The sequence below is a fragment of the Pseudophryne corroboree genome, chromosome 6 (genome assembly GCF_028390025.1).
Source record: "Pseudophryne corroboree isolate aPseCor3 chromosome 6, aPseCor3.hap2, whole genome shotgun sequence".
Classification (NCBI taxonomy): domain Eukaryota; kingdom Metazoa; phylum Chordata; class Amphibia; order Anura; family Myobatrachidae; genus Pseudophryne; species Pseudophryne corroboree.
In genome coordinates, this window is record NC_086449.1 from 813,039,569 (window position 1) to 813,046,127 (window position 6,559).

General features: G+C 46.7%; 1 pseudogene; it reads right to left on the reverse strand.

Moving 5' to 3' along the window:
• Positions 1-662: 662 nt before the first annotated feature.
• LOC134937469 (5S ribosomal RNA) lies at positions 663-782 on the reverse strand (annotated as a pseudogene).
• Positions 783-6,559: the final 5,777 nt, after the last annotated feature.

Genomic DNA, 6,559 nt, shown 5'->3' on the forward strand with positions numbered 1-6,559 from the left:
AGACTCTGTGTTGGGGCACACTTGAAAATGTATGAATTTATTAAAACTTAACTTTTAATATTAATGTCACATAAAAAGAAGAAGATAGTTTGATACAAAAAAATGTTCAGGTACACAAAATATACAAATGACAGTCTACACAGAAAAAATTGAAAAGTATAAAGTGTAACAATTAGCAGAAATTGTTAACAAAAATCAGGATAAACCTGATGGAAAATTAAGAGCACCTATGGTGAAAAATTTTTTTGTAAAGAAAAAAACAATTATATGCCTAAATAAGTCAAGATAAATAATAAAAGGTGAGATCACTGTGGTAATGATTATAGGTTGTTAGTGATCTATTAACCTATGTGATCTAAAAAGAAGGCATGAGAGTAGGTATAATAATAATAATAATATAAACCATAATTGGAATACCAAATGGTTAATGGTGGTCCCCTTGGTAGAAGCTATGTTTGCTACACAAAAGATCATAATGTAAGAAGACGTTTGTACAAATTTTGAAAACAAACGACATTGAAGAAGAAAACAAAAACAAAAATTGCCAATAAAGAGTATATGGTAATCAGTGATTGTCAGGAGGATAATCGCAGAGTGGGTACAAGCTTTCAGAGTTGGGAAGTTGCTCTAACACTTCTGCTGTTTGAAATCATAGGTTGAATTTATTACTGCACCTGATATTCCCAAGAGGTCACCCAACTTGGTACTGATCAGGCTTGTCAGCGCTTAGCTTCCAAGATCGGATGAGGTTGGGCGCTTACCGCTGAAATATGGCAGTAATGGCAACACTGAGACACAAATGAGAGAGTGTAATGGAGAATGAGCAACAAGGGTACTTCTGCTGTCTAGTTAGTAGCGCAGGTTCTCTGTTACTGTAAGCATTGCAGAGAGTAGTCTCGCATCTGGATGAGAGGGTACAGAAATATATAGAAAGGATAAGTCGAAAAATAGGGAGGGGACCCCACCTTCTGCTGTCCACTGTCTTATATAATTTATAGCGGACAGTGGATGAGAGAGGAAGGTTAGTCTCACCTATTGAAAAGATAAGGGGTTGAAGATAAAGGGGTATATGCAATTCACGGCGAATCGCGGCAATTTTTCGCCGTTTTTTAATTCGACTTAATTCGACAGGTGAATTCCGGAAGGTGGCTTCCGGAATTCACCATATTCAATGAAAAACGGATTCGCCAGAATCGCGGGCGAAAATCGGCCGATTTGGCGGATTTTGCCGCGATTTTAAAAAACGGGAAAAAACGGGAAAAACCCGGAAAAAAAAATGGCGTGGGGTCCCCCCTCCAAAGCATAACCAGCCTCGGGCTCTTCGAGCTGGTCCTGGTTCTAAAAATGCAGGGGAAAAATTGGGCAGGGATCCCCCGTATTTTTAAAACCAGCACCGGGCTCTGCGCCTGGTGCTGGTGCCAAAAATACGGGGGACAAAAAGAGTAGGGGTCCCCCGTATTTTTAACACCAGCATCGGGCTCCACTAGCTGGACAGATAATGCCACAGCCGGGGGTCACTTTTATGCCGTGCCCTGCGGCCGTGGCATTAAATATCCAACTAGTCACCCCTGGCCGGGGTACCCTGGGGGAGTGGGGACCCCTACAATCAAGGGGTCCCCCCCCCAGCCACCCAAGGGCCAGGGGTGAAGCCCGAGGCTGTCCCCCCCCATCCAATGGGCTGCGGATGGGGGGGCTGATAGCCTTTTGTGATAATAAAAAGATATTGTTTTTTCCAGTAGTACTACAAGTCCCAGCAAGCCTCCCCCGCAAGCTGGTACTTGGAGAACCACAAGTACCAGCATGCGGGAGAAAAATGGGCCCGCTGGTACCTGTAGTACTACTGGAAAAAAAATACCCAAATAAAAACAGTACACACACACACCGTGATAGTAAAACTTTATTACACACTACCGACACACACATACTTACCTATGTTGACACGCCGACTGCCACGGTCTCCGACGATCCGAGGTACCTGTGAAAAAATTATACTCACCTTCCAGCGTCCAGAGGTACATCCAGGTCCAGAGATAATCCACGTACTTGGCAAAACAAAAAAACGAACACCGATCCATACCGGACTAAGAAAGGGGTCCCATGCTTTCACATCAGACCCCTTTCTCCCGAATGCCGGGACACCACGTGACTCCTGTCACTGAAGTCCCTTCAGCCAATCAGGAAGCGCTACTTCCGTGGCGCTCACCTGATTGGCTGTACGCTGTCTGTGCTGTGACAGCGCATCGCAAAGCCGCTCCATTACTTTCAATGGTGGGAACTTTGCGGGTAGCGGTGGGGTTAACCCGCGGTCAGCCACTGACCGGCGGGTGACCTCACCGCTAGCCGCTAAGTTCCCACCATTGAATATAATGGACTGGGCTGTGCGATGCGCTGTCTGCTCAGATGCGCAGAGCCAATCAGATGAGCGCAACGAAGTTGCGCTTCCTGATTGGCTTTAGAGACCTTTCTGTGACAGCTGTCACTGACAGGTCTCTCTGCATTCGGGGTAAGGGGTCCCATGTGTCAGCATGGGACCCCTTTCAGTCCGTTTGGTCGGGTATTTGCGTTTTGTTTTTTTCTCCAAGTACGTGGATTTATCTCTGGACCATGGCTGAGGTGAGTATATTGATCTTTTATTTTCAGGTACCCCTGGATTCTACATGGAGAAGAGGACCGATGTCGGCGTGTGAACATAGGTAAGTATGTGTGTGTCGACGTATGAAATAAAGTTTTACTTTCACGGTGTGTGTGTCCTGTTTTTATTTGGGTATTTTTTTTCCAGTAGTACTTCAGGTACCAGCGGGCCCGTTTTTCTCCCGCATGCTGGTACTTGTGGTTCTCCAAGTACCAGCTTGCGGGGGAGGCTTGCTGGGACTTGTAGTACTGCTGGAAAAAACAATATTCTTTTCATGATCACAAAAGGCTATCAGCCCCCCCATCCGCAGCCCATTGGATGGGGGGGGGACAGCCTCGGGCTTCACCCCTGGCCCTTGGGTGGCTGGGGGGGACACCCCTTGATTGAAGGGGTCCCCACTCCCCCAGGGTACCCCGGCCAGGGGTGACTAGTTGGATATTTAATGCCACGGCCGCAGGGCACGGCATAAAAGTGACCCCCGGCTGTGGCATTATCTGTCCAGCTAGTGGAGCCCGATGCTGGTGTTAAAAATACGGGGGACCCCTACGCTTTTTGTCCCCCGTATTTTAGGCACCAGCACCAGGCGCAGAGCCCGGTGCTGGTTTTAAAAATACGGGGGATCCCCTGTCAATTTTTCCCCCGCATTTTTAGAACCAGGACCAGCTCGAAGAGCCCGAGGCTGGTTATGCTTTGGAGGGGGGACCCCACGCCATTTTTTTTTAGGATTTTACCGTTCCAGCAATAAAAAAATAAATAAAAAAAAATAATATTTTAAAAAATATATAAATAATATTTGTGCCTCCAAAAAAAAAAAAAAAAAGTACCTAATCCCTTCTAATATAAATAGATCTGCTATTCCCAAAAAAAAACCACAAAAAAAAACATGTTTAAATTTTTTTTATTTGTTTTCACCCTCCAAAGTGTGGCGGATTGAAAATGACGAATTTGCTGTCTAAAAGCACTGCTGTCGAATTTCCAAACTTGAATTGAATATGCTTTGGTCGAATTGCAGCACTTGTATCATTGCAGAAAAGTCGAATTTGCAAAAATTCGAATTTCAAAAAGTCGAATTTTGAAAGTCCGTTTTTTGGTCGGAAAGCACTGAATTGCATAGGCGAATTTTTTTTTTGGTCGAAAATGACCCGAAATTCGACAATTTCGGGAATTCGACCGCAATTGCATATACCCCAAAGTGGTGTGATCACCAACAATCAGTGTGTGACAGGCTTATATGCTGAGTCAGAAGACCAATATCTTAAATAGAGCCTGAGGTGTGCTGCAATGGATAGCAACCATAATTTACAAAGAAATAAACTTGTAACTGGATGGTACAAGGTCCAGCTAAACAAAAGAAGGGCTGAAAGCATATGCATTAGGTAGGGGAAAGAAAAGGGAAGTCATAAATCAATTTTAGAAAAAAATCAATCACAATTGTGGATCAAGTAAGTATTAATATTTTTTCTTCTCTGTGTTTGCTTACTTGATCCACAATTGTGATTGAATTTTTTCTAAAATTGATTTATGACTTCCCTTTTCTTTCCCCTACCTAATGCATATGCTTTCAGCCCTTCTTATTTTTTATGTGACATTAATATTAAAAGTTAAGTTTTAATAAATTCATACATTTTCAAGTGTACCCCAACACAGAGTCTTTCTTTTTTCTCCTCCTTATCATTTTCAGAGAGTGTCTGGAATAACGCAGGCGTTCTCAAGCGTTTTCAGGGTGGGTGAGTGACGTCAGCTCCGGCCCCCATCAGCCTGTTCTCTTCGCACTCTAGGAGTAAGTATTGAGCTGCGCACAGACTGCACACACTGCACAGAATGGGAAAGACATTCGATAGTGAATGTGATGTGAACGGTTTTGCAGCTGTCCGCTGACTGACTAGTCCGCTCGCATGCCAGGTCCTCCCCCCCACCCCTGCAGAGGTGCAAAAGCATTGCACGGCGACGATGCTTTCGCTCCTGGCAAGTAGCTCCCTGCCTACGCAGATACCCGCCATATTTTAGGTCGCATCTCAGTGTGTGTGCACGCGCAGTGCGGCCACTGCACGGGTCTGGTACTCAGGATCGACAGCAAAAAGGTCGACAAACATTAGGTCGACGCCAATTGGTCGACACACCTTAGGTCGCCATGGACAAAAGGTCGACATTGACAAAAGGTCGACAGGAACAAGGTCGACATGGAAAAAGGTCGACATGAGGTTTTTTTGTGTGTCTTTTCTTCGTAGAGTGACCGGGAACCCCAATTAGTGCACCGCGTCCCCTCGCATGGCTCGCTTCGCTCGCCATGCTTCGGGCATGGTGCCTTCGCTCCGCTACCGCTTCGCTCGGCACAGATTACCGTTCCAATCGTAGTCCACGTGGATCGCTAAGTATGAAAAGGTTCCAAAAAAGAAAAAAATCGGGAAAAACTCATGTCGACCTTTTTCCATGTCGACCTTGTTCCTGTCGACCTTTTGTCCATGCCGCACTTTTGTCCATGTCGACCTAAGGTTTGTCGACCAATTGGCGTCGACCTAAGGTTTGTCGACATTTTTGCTGTCGATCTGCAGTCCGGATACCCCACTGCACGTGCGCACAAGACAATGTGCTTCAGGCTGCGATCGCTGCAGTTGCAATGATCAGCTCTGAATTAGGCCCTTTGGGGGTCATTCCGAGTTGATCGTAGCTGTGCTAAATTTAGCACAGCTACGATCATCTTCCCAGACATGCGGGGGGACGCCCAGCACAGGGTAGTCAGCCCCGCATGTCAGGCTGCCCCCCCACAAGTCCAAAAGCATCGCACAGCAGCATTTGTTTTTGTACTTGAAGAGTAACTCCCGGCCAGCCGCAGTAATGAAGAGTTACTCGTTGCTGCCCTGGGTTGCAGCGGCTGCATGTGATGTCATGCAGCCGCTGCGACCCACCCCCCGCATGGTCCTGCCACGCCTGTGTTGGCCGGACCGCACCGACAAAATGCCAACGTGCCGCCCCCTCCCGCCCAGCAACTGCCTCTGCCTGTCATTCAGGCAGAGGCGATCGCCAGGTAACGACGGCCTTCTGGCATGCGTCTGGCATGCGCCAGCGCACTGCGGCCGCGGCACATAGGCAGTTCCGACTCGATTGCTGCACTGCGAACAGCTGCAGCGTGCGATCGGGTTGGAATGACTCCCTTTATTCACATTTGAAAACAGCAATTTAAGACTACTTTGCAAATATGCTTTGTCTCAAAAAATAATAATATTTTTTTGTATGCATCTATTCTTCTGGGCCCTCTAAACAGCATTGTAGGCCCTGGGCAAAGCAATGCACTATGGGGGTCATTCCGAGTTGTTCACTCGGAAAATTTATTCGCATTGCAGCGATTTCCCACTTAGTGCACATGCGCAATGTTCGCACTGCGACTGCGCCAAGTAAATTTGCTATGAAGTTAGGTATTTTACTCACGGCTTTTTCATCGCTCAGGCGATCGGAGTGAGATTGACAGGAAGTGGGTGTTACTGGGCGAAAACAGGCCGTTTTATGGGCGTGTGGGAAAAAACGCTACCGTTTCTGGGAAAAACGCGGGAGTGGCTGGAGAAACGGAGGAGTGTCTGGGCGAACGCTGGGTGTGTTTATGACATCAAACCAGGAACGACAAGCTCTGAACTGATCGCAGATGCCGAGTAAGTCTGGAGCTACTCAGAAACTGCACAGAGATGTCTTATCGCAATATTGCGAATCTTTCGTTCGCAATTTTACTATGCTAAGATTCACTCCCAGTAGGCGGCGGCTTAGCGTGTGCAATGCTGCTAAAATCGCCTTGCGAGCGAACAACTCGGAATGACCCCCTTTGGCCCCTACCCAATTATTCACAGGAATGCCTAAAAAAATATATCATAACTTATCCCTTCTATAGTCCTGCACTGTCTCTCCATTCTTCCATGCAGTGAGTGGCTGTCTGCAATC